The sequence below is a fragment of the Vipera berus genome, assembly GCF_964194415.1.
Source record: "Vipera berus genome assembly, chromosome: 2".
In the NCBI taxonomy this organism is placed as follows: Eukaryota; Metazoa; Chordata; class Lepidosauria; order Squamata; family Viperidae; genus Vipera; species Vipera berus.
In genome coordinates this window covers 159311989-159334770 of record NC_138203.1, presented here as the reverse complement: position 1 = coordinate 159334770, position 22782 = coordinate 159311989, and the positions used below count along the sequence as shown (strand labels likewise).

At 43.2% G+C, this 22782-nt stretch overlaps 1 protein-coding gene across 4 annotated transcripts in view; it reads left to right on the top strand.

Moving 5' to 3' along the window:
* Positions 1 to 22782, top strand: part of SLC39A11 (solute carrier family 39 member 11) — a 383748-nt gene that overhangs the window by 68459 nt on the left and 292507 nt on the right. The window lies entirely within an intron of this gene.

The following is a 22782-nucleotide window of genomic DNA, read 5'->3' as shown; positions in this document are numbered from 1 at the left end:
TAATGTCCCATCCCTCAAGATAAAGTATTCTTTTATTAGTTAAATTAAGCCAATCACTAACCAGTGTTAAAACCACCGCATCATAATATAATTTCAAGTTAGGCACCTTGAGTCCTCCTCTTTCCCGTGCATCTTGCAAAATCTTAAGTTTAACTCTTGTTTTTTTCCCCGCCCAAATGAATTTATTAATACCCTTCTGCCATTCATCCAAATTAGCATCCTTTTTCAATATAGGTATCATTTGAAACAAAAAAAGAAACTTTGGTAAAACATTCATTTTAACAGCTGCAATTTTTCCCAACAAAGATAATTGTAATTTTTTCCAATTATTTAAGTCTTTTTGTACTTTTAACCATAATGTCTCATAATTATTCTTATATAATTTCACATTAGAAGCTGTAATATATACTCCCAAATATTTAACCTTTTTAACTATTTCATAACCTGTTAATTTTACTAACATTTCCTTTTCACTCATAGTCATATTTTTAGATAATATCTTGGTCTTATTATTATTTACCTTAAAACCAGAAACTTTCCCATATTGGATTATAATTTCCATCAAATCTATCACCGATTGAGTCGGTTGGGATAATGCCACCACCAAGTCATCCGTAAAGGCTCTTAATCTATAATCATTCTGTTTTACTTTAATTCCCTTTATTGTAGTTGATTCACGAATTTTAATCAATAGAATCTCCAATGTTAAGACAAACAACAACGGTGAAAGGGGGCATCCCTGTCTTGTGCCTTTTTCAATTTTAAATGCCTCTGTTAACCCCCCATTGATTATAATTTGTGCTGATTGCTGTTGATATATAGCCTTGATGGAATGTAAAAATTCGTCCCCAAAATTCATTTTTTCAACCAGTTTCAATAAAAAGTGCCAATTCAATTGATCAAAGGCTTTTTCAGCATCCAAAAATATCAATGCCGCTGGGACTTGGTTGTTCTTATCCAAATACTCAAATAAGTTAATAATTTGTCTTACATTATATTTTATGTATCTTCCAGTTATAAATCCAGACTGATCACTGTGAATCACTTGTTTCAAAACTTGCATTAATCTATTTGCCAATATTTTTGCGAAAATCTTATAGTCTGTATTCAAAAGCGATATAGGTCTATAATTCTTTGGCTGGGTAAGGTCCTGATCCTCCTTTGGGATCAGAGATATAAATGCCCTTTTCCAAGATGGAGGAACTTCACCTCCAGTCTGAATATTATTAAACAGGTCCTTTAATGGTTCTATCATCTCTGCAAACAATATTTTATAATAAATTGCTGATAATCCATCTGTACCCGGAGCATTACCCACTTTTAATTGCTTAATTGCTGAAAAAATTTCCTCTGAAGTAATTGAACCTTTCATTACCTTCTGTTGGTCATTAGAAAGTCTAGGAAAATGTGCTCCCTGCAAATACTTATTTATATCTGAGGCTTGTATACTTTCACTAGCATATAACTTTGTATAATAATTTAAAAAACTCTTTTTAATCAACTTTTGTTGATATACCTCTTTACCTTTATATTCTATTTTCTCTATAATGCGTGATTTCTGTTTCTTCCTTAATTGATAAGCCAACCACCTACCAGGCTTATTTGCATTACAAAACATATTATGTTTGGCATAACGCAAATTAGTTGCGACCTGATCTGCTATTAACATATTAAATTGCTCTTTCAGCAAATTTATAGAGACCCTTAGTCTCTTATCTGATGGGTTCAAAATAAAAGCTTTCTCCTTCAATTTAATCTCTTCTTCAAGCTCTTTACATTTTTGCAACTGCTTACACCTATATCCATTATTCATGTGAATCAAGACCCCTCTCATATAAGCTTTACTAGCCTCCCAAACCATTTCCATAGATGTACCTTTATACATATTCAAAACAAAAAATTCTTTCAATTTTCTGCATTTCTGCGAGAGTGATTCATATCTAAATAAATTTTCATTCAGTCTCCAAGATCTTCTCTCCCCATTTTCAACGAATAACTCCAACCATACAGGACTATGATCCGACAACGTTCTAGGAAAAATCTTGACATTCTTGACCCTAGAAAGAAAATCAGTAGTAATTAAAAAAAAATCAATTCTTGCAATCCAGGAATTAACCCTGAATATCTTATCCATATCTTTTATTAACTCCTCAGGTTCATATCCCAAAATAGGGGCTATTGCTCCTGCCACCTCCTGTTGCAAATCCTCACATGGTTTCTCCTTTAATCCCCTAATACGCAAAGCAAATTCCATATCTCTATATTGTGAGATGATCATTTCATCCTCTGTTCTATCAATCTTATTTTCAACTTTTTCAACTCTGTTTTCTAATTTTCCAGTATATTCCACAACTTCATCCACACGATCATCCAAACGTTCAATATGTGTAGCCAACCCTTGAAGTGCAAGCAATATATCTTCCCTCATCTCTCTATTTTTACTCTCAAAAAGATCTGCAATTTCCTCCTTCATTTCTTGTGTCGCTTGTTTTAAAGTATCTTGAATATCTTTAAGAGTAAATGCTGGAGAAGGGGGAGAGGGAGGGGGGATTTAGGCTTGGCTTGAGCTACAGTCTGTGTTAAAGGAGATGAAATTGTGCTTTTAGAGACAGCAGGAATTCCCAAACGTTTTGAGGCCATTTTCCTACTCATAAAAATCCACTTCTTATAAGTTTCACTTTCCCTTATGCTTAAAAAAAACACACTAAGTCCCAGAGACAAAAGAGAAATATAATTCCTTCCTTCTTCCTTTACTTTAAAAAAAAAGAAGAAAAAGCACTTGGATACACAAAATGCAAACTTTGTAACCAAATGTATCTCTTTTTTGCCATGCTTTCAAACAAAAAAGCAACATTCCGGCGCCATTTTTCCCCCTTTTGAATCAACTTTACATATTGAGAAGATTAATTTTCACTGAGTTAAAGTTCCAACTCTTGCAATTTTAACTACTCCTGGTCATCTCTGTCTGCTTTTAAGTCACTCACAAGTCTCTTAAATCAGCAGATGTGGATTTGGCATCTTGCTTTGCTCCTGGCAAAGGCGTCCTGGGAGCGGAGAAATCCTCAGGCTCTGAAGGAGTTCTCACCCTCTGACCCCCACCTAATTAGGGGGGTTCCAGGGGAGCTCTACCTCTACCTGAGGGAAGCTCTCCTCCCCCTCTTCTCCCGAGGGGGAGGTTTCCAAGCCGAGGGGCAGCTGATTTTCGCTGTCTCCATAGGCTTTAACAGAATCCCAGGACGGGCGGCTGAGAGAAAGCCGCCATCGGCGCCTGTGTCACCACAGGAAGTCGCTTTGGAGTTGTCTCTTGACTTTCCTCCCTCCCTTCCTCCCTGAAATAGTCATTTTTTTTCAAGAAGGAACAATCAGCATAGCCAACTGTTATAACCCAAGTAACCAAGGCAGTTTTCTTGCAGAGAAATAAATTTTACTCTAGTTTTTTTTAACAAATCCAAGGGAAGGAAAATACAAATCCCACCTTTTAATGGCTTTATTGCAGTGTTTTTCAACCACTGTTCCGCGGCACACTAGTGTGCCGCGAGATGTTGCCTGGTGTGCCGTGGGAAAAATTGAAAAGTAATTATAAAATACTTTCTTTGTGTTTATTTGATTCCTATTCAAGAGAAATACTTTATATACAGTCAATATAGGCACAGAGTTAAATTTTTTAACATTTTCTAATGGTGGAGTGCCTCGTGATTTTTTTCATGAAACAAGTGTGCCTTTGCCCAAAAAAGGTTGAAAAACACTGCTTTATTGCATATGTCTAACACGTGGCTAATTTGTATGGGTTTCCTTATTCACACCTTTTTCAAAATTCAGCAAAGTACACCTTTGAAACTGGTATCATTTTTTATGCAAGCAGTGCCTTTAACTTAGTGTTTCTCTTGGGCATTGTTTCTTTTCAGGTTATTGTTTCACGTTACATCTGAAACATCTGGAAGTGTGGAAAGGAATAAAAGAAAGGCAGAAATAAGTTTGATATTTAGCTTAGTTGCTTGGGGGCCCAGCTGTTACTCTGAGCCTCTGACATTTCTTGTTCATATAGTGACTGAGGGGAAGCATGATTGTTTTGGTGACTTTATCATCTGCCTACAACAGAGCAAGTGGAAGTACTCAGACACATTAGAATTCTGGAATATTTTAAGATAATTAGATAATAATGAAATAACTCAGATTTCTTATTTAAATAAGTTAATGGATCTATTAATTGGCTTATTACAGTAACATTATTTTGTTGGGAGACAATCTTTGTCTAAAGCTTCCTCTAACATAGTTTTTTTAAAAAATCCCATTTATATCCCGTCCTTCTCCGAAGACAGGGCGGCTTACAATCTAAGAAGCACAAATTAATGTGCTTAGCAACAGCCTTCATTCTATGTATATGCCTGCTTATTAGGGCTTTCGCCCCCCCCCCCCAGCAGCATTTTTACAAAGTCAGCTTATTGCCCCCAACAATCTGTGGGATACTATACTGAAGAAAGAAGGGAGAGAAACTTTGCATGCTCTGATAAACTAGAATTCTTCTGAATTTCTAACTTTTTAGAATGAACCTAACTGGCTGATGCCCACTGTTAAATTGATTTCACAGAAGTTAGAAAGAAGTTAAGTTTATTGTGGATTTCTGAATACACGCTGAGCTGTGGTGACACAGTGGTTAGAATGAAGTATTGCAGTCTAATTCTGCTGACTGCCAGTTGCCAGCAGTTTGGCAGTTCGATTCTCACCGGCTCAAGGTTGACTCAGCCTTCTATCCTTCCGGGGTCGGTCAAATGAGGACCCAGATTGTTGGGGGCAATATCCTGACTCTGTAAACTGTTTAGAGAGGGTTGTAAAGCACTCTGAAGCGGTATATAAGTCTAAGCGCTAAGTACTATTGCTATAACTTGTTCCTCTTTAGATTGTTATGATGGCAAACTATGGAAAAAGTTCTGTATATTTAGCTTGTCCCTCTGATAAACAGTGTCAAGTTAGAGTAATAGGACACCATGCACTAGCACACCTATTCAATCCACTAAAAAATAATTCATATATAAATACACTGTGATGTAATAATTGCCTTAAACTCTTTCTCTTATCTCGCCTGATGTTTTTGTTCAGAACATTATAGTTCTGTTTTATTTACTTATTTTATGTTTCTCCTTTAATCTAAATTCCTTGATATGTGTTGCTTTCCACAGCAAATACTATAATGCAATTTCTTTTATTCAGATATAATAATTTTGTGAACAACTTAATCTTTTCAGATTTGGGGTAATAATGAATTTTGTCTGGGACCAATTTATACAAATAACTATTCAAGGAAATAGAATTTCCTAACAAGTTAATCTCATTAAGTGTAGAATGCCTGTTTTAAAACTTAAAAGTTTTGCAGATGAAAGCTTTATTACCATTTTATTTTTAACAGCAGCTTGTATTCATTTAATTATTTTCATTATTCAAAATATTTATGCCTTAGTAATTTTCAGATTGTCCAGCCAACTGGTAACCTTTCCCTGATTTTGGTAATTTCAAAAAGCTTAGTAAGGACAGACCTCACTACTATTTGACTTGAAGATGACAAGAAAACACCAAGATTTTAAGTTAGATTATGATCTTAAAGTCATCCCAGAAGAATGCAAAGTGAATCTATTTTCACATTGTTACTAAGACTGGGTTCATTAAAGCAGGGGTTCTCAACCCTCGGTCCATGGACCAGCACCAGTTCATGGCATGCCAGAAACCGGTCCGTGCAAACAAGCAAAGCCCCATCCACAGGATACAGACAGCACAAGAAACCATGCCACCAGTGGCGTAGCGTGGGTTGTCAGCACCCGGGGCAAGGCAAGTAATTTGCGCCCCCTAACCCGTGGATTGTAGCACTCGAGTCTCTTCCACTAGATTAGTTAAAGAAACGCCTGGCACCCCCCCCTCCACAGTGGGTGGCGACCCGGCGGCTCGGATCGGATTCGCACAGCCAGCACTGCAGTGAGAGAGAGTGAGTGAGCCAGGCAGGGGCAGAGAGCTGCGAGTGCGAGCGCACCCCCCCAGATGTTGCGCCCGGTGCAGCCGGCCCCCCCGCACCTCCCACGCTACGCCACTGCATGCCACCTCCAGTCCGTGGAAAAACCTCTCTCCACGGAACCAGTCCCTAGTGCTCAAAAGGTTGGGGGACGCTGCATTAAAGGATCTGGAATTAAGTAAGACTTCCAGAAGGCTACCTTTAAATTCAAGTTTGAATTTTTACACATTTATTTGTGCAATGTTGAACTGAGCAGTTTTGTTCACAAAAAATTGTAAGCTATGGGATTGATTTTAGTGAAAAGAGTTATAAAACTCATTAGGGATATATTAATTTTGACTTAGTGTGTTGTATGAACAAAACCAATTTTGTTTTATCTATATGCCATAGTAAGCAAGCCATGGCTTAGCATATTGTGTCATCTCAGTGTATTAGGACCCAATTACTTGAACGAAATCTCCCATCTTTCTTATGCTTTAAAATAGATAGTACCATAATAATACAGAATACTTAGATGTAATTTCGGGCAACTGTGGAGACATCAAAAATATCTCCGCTTACTTCCTTCTCATGCTAGAGTTTGTTTAATTTTCCATGTGGGAAACTTGCACAAATAATTCTTGTGCTGGTAAATGTAACTAGAAGGAGGATTTGTACTGTAAGTATAAAGAGACTTTACCTTAGTCACAGTAGGCCCACATTTTACTGGAGAATTACTTTGATAAGCTTTCTGATAGAAATTTTTGGTAGATTGTTACATTACTTTGTTAGCAGTAAATATCTTTCCAGAAATCGAAGTAATTCTTGTTTCCTGAACTTGCCAACCTTGTGGTGCTTGATCTTATATCCGAGAGCCTCCTGTTCAGTAAGCTGGTTCCTGAATAAAAGAATAATTGCCTGGACAGCCAAGCTTGTTATGATGCCTGAGATGAGGATCTTGGTGGGTTGGTACATAACATCTCGGCTGTGCTTGTATTCTTACCTGTTCTTTGTTCATGGTAGGGTTTCTCTTTCAGCTTGCCTCACACACATACATAGAATCGACCACACCTTCATAGAAATCCTTGCCACTTCTTCCAACAAAAGAAGCAAAAAGAAACAAGATGGAGGGAATGTAAAAAGTGTAGTATATGCTGGAGAGGAGAGAGGACAGGAGAAGAGCTGTAATGGAAATGAGGCTAGGGGGAAAAAAGTAAATGGACAAGAAACAAGAACAAATCCTCCTCTTCACAAGACCCACTGATCCCTCATCTTTAAAAGTTTCCATTCTTTCAGGAGAGATATCTGCTCTGAAAAAGTCTTTGTGTGCAAATTTTGTAACCATTTTGCAGCACCTGAATGGGGGGGGGGTAGCCTGAATGGGCTCTCTTTATGTTTGTGGATGAATGCTTGCAATGGGTCGGGGTGGAGGGGAGAGAAGCCATTATCATTGCCTTTGGCTCTCTTCTCTGACAGAAGAATCTAGATTCAGGTGGAGTCATTCCCCACATTCCTTTTTTTAGGGTTGTCAAGGAACTTCCAGAATTTTAGTTTGTATGGGAAAAACAAAAGCCTGGTTTTCAGGAGAGAGGCCAGATTTTTTTCCTGGTTTTGATGCATCAATTGCAGGGAGTGGTATGAGACTGCTGGAGGTTCTTCTGGTGAAGACCCAAGACTTTCTCATGAGGTAGTTCAATTCAATGCAATTCAGTGTCAGTTTTAACTTCTGAATGTGACTGACTCTTAAGGATAGGTCACCACAGTCTTTGTTTAGACATATAAGGGAAAGGGCCAAACATTTGGATTGATCTCAGTGGGAATCTTTATGCTGATATTATTTATAGCACCGAAATTGTGAGTACATATCTAAGAAATCAAGTGACAAAATTGTAAGTAGGCTCAACAAAAGAAAATATCAAAAGCAAACCTAGAATAACAAATTTTCCAGGAGTTGGGTTTTTTTGTTTTTTTGTTTGTTTTCAATATAGAGACTGAATCTGTAGCAAATGATAATGGAGAAAAACTGCTAGAGGCATCATGCATCTCAGACCTAATAGCTTGGTATTATCTTCATTATCACTACTATAACCAAAATAGAGTTTACAAAAAACAGAAATTGTGCTGCATTATCTGATTTTAGTTTTTTCAGAGCTCCAGGCATTGGAGCTGAAACCGTAACAAATCATTCATGGGTTTGCAGTGAGTACTCACAATGCTTAAATGAGCAGTACTTTGAAGTATTCGTCAATTTATGAATAGTTAATAAGTGTTTATATCCTTTAGAATTATAATTAAAAAGTTAATACTTGGGTGTGAAAGAATGTCATCCTGGACTTGGAAAGAGGGAAGAAATGAGCTAATACCTAATACCTTGCCTGCCTTAAAGGGCTGTATCTATGTTGTTCCTTTCATGAACCATTGCTTTATACTGATATAGTGGCATGCTAAACCCAGTGACCCTATGATCTATCTATCCCATTGTTTACCTTCATTGTGTACAATAGATCAGGGCTCACCGATCTTTCTTGGTTGATGGACCAGAGGGAAAGGGAGGGGGAAGCATTTTACACACGTGCACACATGTGCACGGGGCCACAGGCATGCATGTGACACAAACTGGGCGGGGCTAACACTTTTTTTTTTTTAATAAACCGCCCTTCTCCCGAGGGACTCGGGGCGGTGTACAGAGTAAGGTAGGTATACAGATTGAACAATAGTGAAAAACAATAGTAAAAACAAACTGGGACCCCAATTAGAGCTATCAGGCCAGGCTGGACTGCTGGAACAGGTAAGTTTTTAAGTCGCGCCGGAAGGTGCGGAGGTCGGGGGCCATCTGGATTTCGGTTGGCAAGCAGTTCCAGAGGGCTGGCGCACCCACTGAGAATGCCCTCCCCCTGGGGGCCACCAGTCGACATTCCTTGAGCGGTGGCACCCTGAGGAGGCCCTCTCTGTGGGAGCGCACAGGACGGTGGGGTGTTGACATTGGCAGAAGGTGCTCCCGTAGGTAGTCCGGACCCATGCCATGTAGGGCTTTGTATGTCATTGTTAGCACCTTGAATTTCACTCGGAAGGCAACCGGAAGCCAGTGCAGCTCACGGAGGAGAGGAGTGATATGGGAGTATCGGGAGGCCCCCAAAAGTGTCCGTGCCGCTGCACTTTGCACCAGTTGAAGCTTCCGAGTGGATCTCAAGGGCAGCCCCATGTAGAGAGCGTTACAGTAGTCTAGGCGAGAGGTCACAAGGGCATGGGTGACTGTACTTAAGGCATCCAGGTCCAGATAAGGTCGTAGTTGGCGCACCAGTCGAACCCGGGAGAAGGCCCCCTTGGTCACAGCTCCTATGTGATCTTCCAGGGATAGCTGCGAGTCTAGGAGGACACCCAGGTTGCGGGCCCTATCAACAGGGGGTAGTAACTAAGGGGTGGAATGATCTGAGTATCCTGGCTTGCCGGTACGTACAGCCATTCAGTCTTGTCCGGGTTGAGTTGAAGCCTGTTCCTCCCCATCCATTCCCGGACCGCTTTCAGGCAGCGGGACATCACGTCGAGGGCATCACTGATGCTGTTTGGAGTTGAGATGAAAAGCTGGGTGTCATCAGCATACTTGCATGATACTCACTAGTTCTGCCCTGTTCTTGTGTGGCACAGAACTCTGTTTCTGCGCCCCATGGTGTGGCAGTGTCCATTTTTGCACCCTGCAGCATGACAGCGGCATCCTGTTTTTGCACCCCGAGGTGTAGCGGTGTTCCATTTTTGCACCCTGTGATGCGGCGGTGTCCCGTTTTTGCACCCTGAGGCACGGCGGCATCCCATTTTCGCTCCCCGGGACCACGGCGCTAGTGCAAGTGCATGCTCTGGCCAGCCTGTCCCGCAGCCCAGTGGCCAGCAGGCTAAGGCCCACTACCAGGTCACGGCCCACAGGTTGGAGACCCCTGCAATAGATCACAAATAAGAAATCAGAATAAATGCAATCCACCAGAGAACAAAATGGCAAATCACTTCAGTATTCTGCCAAGAAAATCAAATGGGCATTTACCGCCAGGACAAAGTCAATAGGAAGATGAGCCCTCCAGATAAGCAAGTATCCAGAAAGTTACAGGGGAAGAAATTATCACTGGAGTTTAAAAAGTGGCTGGATTAAAGCCCATTGATATAGCCACTTGATATAATCATAGGCAAAATAAAAAAATGACGCTGCAGAATTTTGTATGCAGAAAGTCAGAACCATGAACCAGAATAGAAAAGTCAAGATTGAGCATTGACTTTCTGGAAATTAATGGACTAGAATGAATCACTTTACAGAAAGAAAATAATATCTTCTACTATGGATGAAAAATAGAAAAAATGAAGCAGCCAATATTACTAACAAAGGAAATCAAGGTCAGGGCTTGGATTCAGTTAAAAAAAAAGATAAAATCATTTCACTTTCTGGTCTAGGCAGGCCAATTAATACTACAATGGTACAAGCCTGAGGTTTAGTTACAAATGCAGGGGAAGCAGGAATTGAATAATTCTATCGTGACTTGAAACAGCTTGTCAGTACCGGAACAAGATATCATGCTGCTTAGAAGAGACTGAAATACAAAGGCTGCAAGTAAAAGAAAATCTGAAATAATGGGGAAACTATTTCATACAGACTAAGAAAACCCAGTGTTTATAAGAAATGCTTTCTTTCAACAACCAAAACCACACATGAACAACCTTGAAATAAAATTGACTATGTACTATAAGTGAAAATGTAGATGTTCTAATCAGTTGAAACAGGACCTGGTGCTGAAATTAGCTCAGATTATGAATTCCTTGCAGAATGACCATTTAAACCAGAATAATTAGATTAACAAATATGATCTCAATAATTATATGATTTTGCAGTAAAGGTGAAGAGTAGTTCAGTGTTTATTGCTTTGCAGAATTATATTAAATTCTGTGTCAGTTTAGCCTTGATGGGGGACGATTTTTCCACAAAGTGGGCACCATAACCTGATAAATAACTGTCTCCACTGGATAAGCATACCAGATTAGATTGATCAGTTTAGAGAAATTCATCCTGAAAGTACCTAGTAGCTAAGCAATGTAGCATTTGACAGTATCAAAATGAACGTCCCTTGAATGAACATTTCAGAAAACCTATTGGTAACCAATATACAGTCTGCAATATTGGTGTAAAATGGCTGAAATGGCTTTTACCTATCAGCATTCAAGCAGGTGGATTTTGCATCAGTTGCAGTTTTTGAATAGTCTTTAGTGTTAACTTTGTGTCGAATACACTGCATTAGTCTTTCCTGCTGGTGATAAATTGTATCACCAGGTCTTAGCAGAGAAGGCACATAGAAGTGATACCATTATGTACCAAGACCTAACCCATCTCTTGTTAGGCATTGGTAGGATTGAGGATCATGTTATTTTCAGGAAGACAACAGTTGCTTCTGGAAAATTTGGATAGCCAAATTTCAGGAAGTAACAACTTGCTTGTTTCTACATTGATCCATGCAACAACTTCATTTGATTTTGCCATCCTTCTAATTGGATTAGGGAAATATTTATATCACCTCTCATTTTATTTCTGAAAGGAATGCATCAAAACCACAATATTGGGTTTGATACAATTATTTACTACATATCAAATGTCTGATATAAATCCTTCTTATTGAGTAGATAGTAGTGATAAATGGCATGGGTCCAGATTATCTCAGGGAGCACCTGCTGCCAGCATCAGCCTCCCATCCTGTGCGCTCCCACAGGGAGGACCACCTTAGGGTTCCGCCGGTTAGGGAATGCCGGCGGGTGATTCCAAGAGGGAGGGCATTCTCTGTGGGCGCGCCTGCCCTATGGAATGAACTGCCGGTGGAACTTCCGACTGCCCCGGACCTTCACTTGTTTCGCCGGGACCTGAAAACTTGGTTATTTGATCATTCTGGCCTGGACTGAGGGGGTTTTAATTTAACTTTAAATTTTAAATTTTAATTTAATCGTGGGCTAGTCTTAATTTAATTCTATTTTAATTGTATTTATTTGTATTGTTTAATTCACCCTGTAAACTTCCCTGAGTCCTTCGGGAATAGGGCGGTATATAAAATCAATAAAATTAATTAATTAATTAATTAATTAATTAATTAAATTAACCAATTTGACCTACTCCAGGTGACAGATGGACCTAGTGGGGTTTCACGGGATGCTCGGGGATTTTCAGAAGGACTTTTTGGGTTATTTGAGCGACCATCAATCTTCCATGGTTTCTGCCAATCCAGTAAAATTGGATAAAATTGGTGTGCTATGGGTTTCCATCTATTAAACAATGCCATGTGGTGGGACTTAGGTTTTTCTCTGTTGGAGTACTTGCCCTTTGTAATTGTCTCTGGTCAAATCAAGAGTGATGGTTCCCTTCTCTGGTTACTGGAAATGTGTAGCTGGTTGCTTATATAATTGTCTCATGTATCTGTACCAGCTTGAGAATCACCTCTTATAAAATGCTACACTATGTAGATTTGTTGAAACTGAATTTCCTTTTGTTCCCTGAGCCTGGTTGTTGTAGAGCTAGGGAACATGCAGCCTGGCATTGAAAGCACCAGTTTCCTGTGGAATGAGCAGTTAAAAGCAAACTACTCCAGAATGTTTATTAAGAGATGGAATCAAATGATACATGGCAGTGGTCTGAATAGTCTGTATTACAACAGAGGTCCAGAGACATTTTAATTACCTGCTTAATGAGGCATAGTAATTCTTATGAGCTGGGTCACCTCTCCATTGCTATCCTAACCATCTGATCCTGTGTGGGGTATATGCTTTCCAGGATACTTCATCTGCTTCTTGGCATCTCCAAGAATGAGAATTTACTATGAACAGCAATTTCTTCTCGAGTTGTCTCAAAGCATTTAGCTTTGCAGAAGCATCTGCGAGCTGTACAAACAGCAATCATAAGCAATTTTGAGTTTGTCATCATATAGATTATCATACTTAAAAACTGCACAAGTAAGCAAGTGCGGTGCCAGCAGGCTCCTTGCTCCATCAGATTTCATTTTTTTAAAAAAAAGAAAAGTTGCTTTTTTTAATTAAAAAAATTGGAAGCTGTCATGCTCTACAGCAAAACGCCAGCATCATATTTATTTGCAGCAGTGCCCTGGCCTTCACAAACTTCTAGTCAGATACTAGGAAGAATTCTGAGGGGTCTAGTTAATATAGCCCTATTTCTCATAAATGGCTGTATTGGGATTGGCCATGTCCTCTGTGGCAGTTATTTTGTGAATATATCTATCACTGCATTTAGGGTTGCAGATGTGCCCCTGGCCTTAGAACTCTGCTTGTGTTTGAATGTCTTGGTATCTTGTAGTTTCATTTATTACATTTCTTGAGGAGATTTGTCTCTTGCAGAAAACCAGCAGTGTAATTTGTGATACGGAACAGATTATCAAGGCACTTCCTCTGGAAATATAGGATGAAGGGATGGTGACGATGGATGCTTTCTCCTCCCTCATTAAGTACTGTAAAGGAACTATTTGTTTTTTTTTTTGTTTTTTTTACAAAACACTATAATAAAGGCAGAACTGTCTCAGTTTTGCTAATGAGGCATGATAGGGCAAACAGACATCAAGCAGAAATGGTTGTGAATTTTTTATACTGTTTGGAGTCGGCAAATGAAAGAAAGAAGTGGAAGTCTGATTGCATTCTCTGTTTTCTTTGCACATTCAGTACTCCTTTTGATCAAGGCTATTTAATTCTACCCTGTAAGTTAATGAAGGAAAACCTCATTATTTGCTGAAACAAATAAGAAATTCTGTGAAGGAGGGATGGATGGATGGATGGATGCTTTTGACCATGGCTCATGGGAAATCTCATTTCATTGCAATGTACAAAATGTGGTAGGAGGCATGCTAAAAATGGAAGTAAGTTTAAAAGTATAATTTAGTTTGAAATTAACTTCCTTGGGAAAAGGCAATCTGATGTACACTAGATGTTACCCGTGTTTCCCCGGAAATAAGACCCGGTATTATTATTTATTATTATTATTATTGTTGTTGTTCCTCTGTCCTAGTCCTATTAGATCTCTCAGCGGCTTTTGATACCATCAACCATGGTATCTTACTGCAGCGCCTCAGGGGGTTGGGAGTGGGTGGCACTGTTCTACAGTGGTTCTCCTCCTACCTCCTGGGCTGCTCGCAGTCGGTGTTGACGGGAGGGCAGAGGTCCGCCCCGAGGCCTCTCGTTTGTGGAGTCCCTCAGGGGTTGGTCCTCTCTCCCCTCTTGTTCAACATCTATATGAAGCTGCTGGGTGAGCTCATTCGTAGTTTTGTGGTGGGGTATCATCAGTACGCTGATGATACCCAGCTTTTTCTTTCTACCCCGAACCAACCCAGTGATGCCGTCGACGTGATGTCCCGTTGCCTGGAGGCGGTCCAGGTTTGGATGGGGAGAAACAGGCTTCGACTCAATCCCGCCAAGACTGAGTGGCTGTACATACCGGCATCTCGGATTAACCAGTCTATTCTATCATTAACTATGGGGGGGGGTGAGGTGTTACCCCCCGTACATAGGGCCCGCAACATGGGCGTCCTCCTGGACTCGCGGCTCAGTTTGGAAGATCATATAGGAGCCGTGGCCCGGGGGGCTTTTGCCCAGGTTCACGTGGTGCGCCAGTTGCGGCCCTATCTGGACCGAGACGCCTTACGTACAGTCACTCATGCGCTTGTGACCTCCCGGATAGACTACTGCAATGCTCTCTACATGGGGCTGCCCTTGAGGACTACTCGGAGGCTTCAGCTGGTGCAGAGGGCGGCCGTGCGAGTTGTGATAGGGGTTTCCTGATACTCCCATGTAATGCCTCTTCTCCGCGAGCTGCATTGGCTTCCAGTTGCCCTCTGGGTGAGATTCAAGGTGCTGGTGATGACCTATAAAGCCCTAAATGGCATGGGTCCGGATTATCTTAGGGAGCACCTGCTACCAGCATCCACTTTCCATCGTCCTGTGCGCTCCCACAGGGAGGGCCTCCTCAGGGTCCCGCCGGTCAGGGAGTGCCGGCAGGCGATCCCCAGGGGGAGAGCGTTCTCGGTGGGCGCGCCTGCCCTATGGAATCAGCTGCCTGTGGAACTCCGGATCGCCCCCGACCTTCGTTCGTTTCGCCGGGACCTAAAAACTTGGCTATTTGACTTAGCCGGCCTGGACTCAGGGGCTTTAAGGTTTTAAATTTTAAACTGTTTTGGGGCTATTAATTTAATTTTATTTTAATTTGTACATTGCACTGTTTTAATTTGCCCTGTAAACCGCCCTGAGTCCTTCGGGAAAAGGGCGGTATATAAATCGAAACAAACAAATAAATAAATTATTATTCTTCTCCAAAAGAGGCACCAGGCCTTATTTTCAGTGTGTGTGTGTGTGTGTGTGTGTGTCTTTTCCATGGTCTCACCTCAAAGTGGTGGCACCAATAGCCCCATCCAGCTGGCCCACTTCTTCTGCAGCCAAAGGAAATATCTGTGCAGCTGAGAATGGAGCTCTGGATGATTGCACACGGCGCCCCCCGGCCTGCATTTCTGCAGCTGAGAACTGAGCTACGGATTCCGGAAGGCTTCTAACGATGAAAATGCAGGAGAAGTGGGCCGGCAAGGCAGGTGTTGATTCATGGGAGGCCTGGCTGCAACAGAAAGTGGTGTGGAGTGTAATGTATAATAATTAAAAGTGCATTTGACAGTTGCGGTTTGACAGCGCAGGTTTGACAGTTCCCTCTGACAGCTGCGAGTTGACAGCTCCACATGCGGTTACCAGCTGTGAGTTGACAGCTCCACATGCGGTTACTACTGACAGATACAAGTTGACAGCTCTACATGTGGTTACCGCTGATTGGTTATGAACACAAGCGGTGGGAGAATCCTTGGCTGGGGATTGGGCGAAGGCTTGCCGGCTTCAGTATAAAAGGGGTTTTAAAACGTGCTGTTGTTGTTCCTGAGGGGTAAATAAACCAGTTGAAATCGACCGAGTCTGCTGTCCTTTATGACCGGGAACCCACGAAAGACACTACATGGACCACATGGGATAGTTCCACCCCCCCCACCCCCCCACCCTAGCTTGATTTTTAGGCCTGCGCCTTGCCCCCAAACTAGGGGTTATTTTTGGGGTAGGGCTTATATTAGGCCCAACCCCAAAAATAAAGCTAGGGCTTATTTTCAGGGTAGATCTTACTTTTGGGGAACTGTGGTAGTACTCTTTATCTTTTATCAGCTGCAGACAATTTGACTAATGTCCAAAGTAAGTAGGAATTTAATTATTTTGCAGTGTTTGTTACTCAGCTTAAAACTTGTTTGAGATAATCTCTCTATTAGACATACAGATGTCTAATTAATTAATTAATTAATTAATTGCATATCGTTCTCTAAAAGCTTCATGTGAGCCATCTTGACTGCTATCTTGTCCCAAATGGTCATGCTTTATTTTGAGACATGATTACTCAGAATGTATGGATTTGCTTCATTGAGGATTAAAAAGATTGAAGTCCATCTTCCCTACTTACGACCTCATTGCTACTTTGTACTGTTTGATGATCTCTAATTTGAGTTTGTATTTCTTGAATTTTGCCTCATCTATGACTTTGTCTAAGCTTCTGGGCAGCTTTTGCTTCCTGATGTCTGATCTGACATAGATCTTGATATAGAACTATCCTAATGTCTTCCTTGGGGTGGTCCCACTAGGGTAAGACCATTGGGTATAGATCTATAATACAGCCCTAGAATGCCAAGTGACAAACACACCCACCTCATTTGTTTTTTCTTTCTCAAATCTTGGCAGAACTGATACAGATAGTACTCGACTTATGATTACAATTAGGACCATAATTTTCATTGCTAAGCAAGTATGTTAAATGAGTTGTGCCCATTTTTGCAACTTTTTTTTTGCCGTGGTTGTTAACAAGTCACTGCACTTGTTAAGTGAATCATGTGGACAGTCAATGAATCTGGCTTCCAACTTTGCTTGTCAGAAGGTAATTGGGAAGATCACAAATTGTAATTACATGTCCCCTGGAGGCTCCAGCCATCATAAATCCTTGCCAGTTGTGAATCACCTGAATATTGATCATATGACCCCAGGGATGCTATGACAGTTGTATATGTGAGAATTGATAGTAAATTAGTTTTTTCAGTGTCCTAACTTCGAGTGGTCACTAAATGAATGGTTGTAAATCAAGGAGTAATCTGTATTGTCTTGTAAGGTAGAGCTTCAAGCAGCTCCAAAGTGCTTTTCTCATTATTCAGAATATCTTTGAATATTAAGATCCATTGTTTTAGGGAATTTTATTTTATAGTAGGCAATATAATTGCCCTAAAAGGGACACGGTGGCTCAGTGGGTTAGCACGCTGAGCTTGTCGATCAGAAGGTCGGCAGTTCGGCGGGTCGAATCCCGAGTGCCGCGTAACAGAGTGAGCGCCTGTTACTCATCCCAGCTTCTGCCAACCTAGCAGTTCGAAAGCACATAAAAATGCAAGTAGAAAAATAGGGACCATTACGTTGGGAAGGTAACAGCGTTCCGTGCGCCTTTGGCATCTAGTTATGCCGGCCACATGACTACGGAGACGTCCTCGGACAAGCGCTGGCTCTTCGGCTTTGAAACAGAGATGAGCACCGGCCCCTAGAGTCGGAAACGACTAGCACGCATGTGCGGGGGAAGCTTTACCTTTTATAATTGCCCTACAAAATGCTTTTTTAAGAAAGACAAAGGAAAGAACTACTGCCACCCTTGCTACCTGCCTGCCTCCCTGCTTATCTTGTTCAAGGGGGTAAATTGACAAAGTAGGAAAGGATCAGGCAAGTCTATTTTTACTTCTTTTCATAAATGTTCTATAGCTAATTGAGAGCTAGTGACAGTTCTGTACCACTTGGACCTCAATTTCAAATTGCATCTGCTATTGTATAACCTTTGAATTCAGTCTGCCTATTTACGGGTTCAGACAGCTGAAATCCCTCTTTGTCAAGCAGATCAAGAATAGTGATTGTGTAATTTGGTTACTTGTACTGCAATGATATCACTTATTTTCTTCTTTGGAAAGCTTGTGTGTATTCAGTCTTCTTGTTTGACTTCTTCTGTGCCTCTATAATAGTGTCAAAGTTAAGGAGCTTTCAAATTCTGTTGAGAGGAATGTTAGTTTCAAACAGGCAACCTATTTTCAAGTGGAAGCATAATTAGACAAACAAATGCACTTCGAAATATTTTGCAATACCTTTTCAAAAATACACCCTTGTTTTTATTTCGTTTGAATTTAACTTCCTAGAATTGAACTAAATTAATTCTAAACAAAAGCAGAGGAGAGATGGGAGGAATCTGAACTAAAGATCTGAATTTCTAATGATTCACATGTGCATTTATTTGCTTTTGTTGATCTATTCAGAAAACCTGTTCCAAGAAACATAAATAATTTATACTTTACACTACAAACAAGATAATAAGTGAAAAAGAAGATACCAACAATCCAAGATATATTCTGAGAGCCCAGTATAATTGTGAGCACATTACAAAAATTTAAAGGGCATTTTACTTTTGAATAGAGGTGATCCTTTTTTCAGAATTTCCAAAAACAAGCTGTTGAAATCTTATACAATTCTATACACATGTGTCTCCTTTTGGATTTTCTGTATTTTTACCATTGAATATTAAGAGAGTTTCAAGTGGGCCCTACAATAAAATAGAAGACAGAAACAGAATCTGAGTGACTAAAGTACATTGAAGTCTGATGCCTCTTCTTTATTTCAAAAATAGTCATTCAACATACAATGTCACCCTAGTTCATTCAATTCAATCAAAGGGATACCGTATATACTTGAGTATAAGCCGAATTTTTCAGCCCACTTTTTGGGCTGAAAAATTCCACTTCGGCTTATACTCCAGTCAACAAAAAAACTTACCGAGGACTTTTGCGCGGCCGAGGCTTTGGTGCTTCCGGGATCGTGCGCACCTCTCCCAAGCCACCGCCGTCCGAGACCTGCCGAAGTTTGGGGAGGTGCGCGCGCACCTCCCCAAACCTCCCCAAACGGCAAGTCTCCGTTCCTCCGCGCCCTGCCTGCCTGCTTCTTTCCGCAGCGGAAAGAAGCAGGCAGGCAGGGCGCGGAGGAACGGAGACCTGCCGACGTTTGGGGAGGTTTGGGCGCCTCCCCAAACCTCGGCAGGTCTCCGTTCCTCCTGCCGACGTTTGGGGAGGTTTGGGAGCCTCCCCAAACCTCCCCAGGTCTCCGTTCCTCCGTGCAGACCTGCCGACGTTTGGGGAGGTTTGGGCGCCTCCCCAAACCTCCCCAGGTCTCCGTTCCTCCTGCCGACGTTTGGGGAGGTTTGGGCACCTCCCCAAACCTCCCCAGGTCTCCGTTCCTCCGCGCAGACCTGCCGATGTTTGGGGAGGTTTGGGCGCCTCCCCAAACCTCCCCAAACGTCGGCAGGTCTCCGTTCCTCCTGCCGACGTTTGGGGAGGTTTGGGCGCCTCCCCAAACCTCCCCAGGTCTCCGTTCCTCCGCGCAGACCTGCCGACGTTTGGGGAGGTTTGGGCGCCTCCCCAAACCTCCCCAGGTCTCCGTTCCTCCGCGCAGACCTGCCGACGTTTGGGGAGGTTTGGGCGCCTCCCCAAACCTCCCCAGGTCTCCGTTCCTCCTGCCGACGTTTGGGGAGGTTTGGGCACCTCCCCAAACCTCCCCAGGTCTCCGTTCCTCCTGCCGACGTTTGGGGAGGTTTGGGCACCTCCCCAAACCTCCCCAGGTCTCCGTTCCTCCACGCAGACCTGCCGACGTTTGGGGAGGTTTGGGCGCCTCCCCAAACCTCCCCAGGTCTCCGTTCCTCCGCGCAGACCTGCCGACGTTTGGGGAGGTTTGGGCGCCTCCCCAAACCTCCCCAGGTCTCCGTTCCTCCTGCCGACGTTTGGGGAGGTTTGGGCACCTCCCCAAACCTCCCCAGGTCTCCGTTCCTCCTGCCGACGTTTGGGGAGGTTTGGGCACCTCCCCAAACCTCCCCAGGTCTCCGTTCCTCCGCGCAGACCTGCCGACGTTTGGGGAGGTTTGGGCACCTCCCCAAACCTCCCCAGGTCTCCGTTCCTCCGCGCAGACCTGCCGACGTTTGGGGAGGTTTGGGCACCTCCCAGGTCTGCGCGGAGGAACGGAGACCTGGGGAGGTTTGGGGAGGCGCCCAAACCTCCCCAAACGTCGGCAGGAGGAACGGAGACCTGGGGAGGTTTGGGGAGGCGCCCAAACCTCCCCAAACGTCGGCAGGTCTGCGCAGAGGAACGGAGACCTGGGGAGGTTTGGGGAGGCGCCCAAACCTCCCCAAACGTCGGCAGGAGGAACGGAGACCTGCCGACGTTTGGGGAGGTTTGGGGAGGCGCCCAAACCTCCCCAAACGTCGGCAGGTCTGCGCGGAGGAACGGAGACCTGGGGAGGTTTGGGGAGGCGCCCAAACCTCCCCAAACGTCGGCAGGTCTGCGCGGAGGAACGGAGACCTGGGGAGGTTTGGGGAGGCGCCCAAACCTCCCCAAACGTCGGCAGGAGGAACGGAGACCTGCCGACGTTTGGGGAGGTTTGGGGAGGCGCCCAAACCTCCCCAAACATCGGCAGGTCTGCGCGGAGGAACGGAGACCTGGGGAGGTTTGGGGAGGTGCCCAAACCTCCCCAAACGTCGGCAGGAGGAACGGAGACCTGGGGAGGTTTGGGGAGGCGCCCAAACCTCCCCAAACGTCGGCAGGTCTGCGCGGAGGAACGGAGACCTGCCGACGTTTGGGGAGGTTTGGGGAGGTGCCCAAACCTCCCCAAACGTCGGCAGGAGGAACGGAGACCTGCCGACGTTTGGGGAGGTTTGGGGAGGCGCCCAAACCTCCCCAAACGTCGGCAGGTCTGCGCGGAGGAACGGAGACCTGGGGAGGTTTGGGGAGGTGCCCAAACCTCCCCAAACGTCGGCAGGAGGAACGGAGACCTGGGGAGGTTTGGGGAGGCGCCCAAACCTCCCCAAACGTCGGCAGGTCTGCGCGGAGGAACGGAGACCTGCCGACGTTTGGGGAGGTTTGGGGAGGTGCGCGCGCACCTCCCCAAACTTCGGCAGGTCTCCGGACGGCGGCGGCTTGGGAGAGGTGCGCGCGATCCTGGAAGCACCGAAGCCTCGGCCGCGCGCATGTCCTCGGTAAGCTCCGGGCGGTCACTTGCTTCGCGTCTCCTGAGGGAAGGGGGGGCGACTGGAGCGGGCGTGTTTCCTCGCCTGCTGGGCGCCGCGATTTGCCCGGGGAACGCGCGGGCCCCGAATGGCAGCGTGGAGCGAGGAAGCGGACAGCCAGGGCTTCCCCGAGAGCCGCGGCCACACAGGGTATTCCTGTGTATTCAGGCTTGCAAAATGGCGGATCGAGCCTCTGCTGGCGGCAGAGGCTTGCAGAGCGCGGATCCAGCCTCCGCCGGCGGCGGAGGCTTGCAGAACGGCGGATCGGCTTATACTCGAGTCAACAACTTTTCCCAGTTTTTGGGGGTGAAATTGGGGGTCTCGGCTTATACTCGAGTCGGCTTATACTCAAGTATATACGGTAATTAGCGCCACTGGTATGAAAATCTGACTGTAATTTCCTCAAATAAATTCTAAAAGCATTTCATATGCTACTTGAGAAAACTTTCTGAAAACCACCACAAGAATTCATTGTGCCTGATCAGTCATGAAAAAGTTGCAAAACCATTTCTAAAGCTGTAAAGTTCACAGACAGAAAAATTATCTTGAAATGAAGATGATTTGAGACAGTAGGCTGTCCTGCCGAAATCAGTTGAAGGATGTAGTGTTGTCCATAAATTTCCCCAATTCTGCAGCCTTCTCTCATCTTAGCTAGATTCAGTGCTTATGACCAGTTGCCCCATGATCATGTAATCATCATTTGCACTCTTCTCTGCCAGCTTCCCCAGGAAGTTAATGGAGAAGCCAACAGGGAAAATAGCAAGCTGCTGCTGCTTACTACAAAGCTGAGATTCTCTCCCAGCAAGCAGCCCTTTGAGAATCTCTGTGTGGAATTGAGATTCGTCACACCCCTGCGGCCCTTTGAGAGCAAAATGGCTGCCTGCCAAGCAGAAGGGGTACTTAACTTGTGTTATATTATTAAATTAAATCTGGAAACAATTGGTTGAAAGTAGTATACTAAATAGTAATTGACTGAGCACTACTAATCATTTTGGGGGTATTATATTGAAGAAGATAGATGATGAAGACTAAAAGGCCAAAATCTGAACCATATGGCATCCAGAAAGCCTAATACCATTTCTGTTAAAAAAAAATCATTCATAGAAATGTATAAAAAAGGGGGAAAACCCAGATTAAAACTAACAATTAGAGTTGTAATTGCTATTAAAGATTAATAGCAATTAAAATAGATGAAAAGTTGAGTAATCATGGATAATCAGGCAAATGGCAAAAAATGTGAGAGAAAATATATTCAAAGGATTGATAAAAGGAGTTTCAGATAAAATATTGATTTAATCACTGTAAAATTAAATGGGTCAAAAGTTCTAACACGTAAGTAAGATGAAAGAAAGCTTTGATTAATGGCTCTGATCTGCTTGACAGAAATGCTCAACAGGGAATTAAAAAAGGCATTTGGTACTACCAATTGGACAGGGGAAAACATAGTAATAAATGCAAGGTATCATCATACTACATGATGGAGATGGAGAGAGCCCTGCATTTTATGTTAACAGGTACTGGCTTGGTTTAAAAGTCATCACTTTGTGATGGCTCCTAATTTAAGGTAAGGTAAGACAAGACAAGACAAGACAAGACAATCTTTATTGTCATTTTTTACTGTGGGCACGGCACACATCAAAAATGAAATTTAATT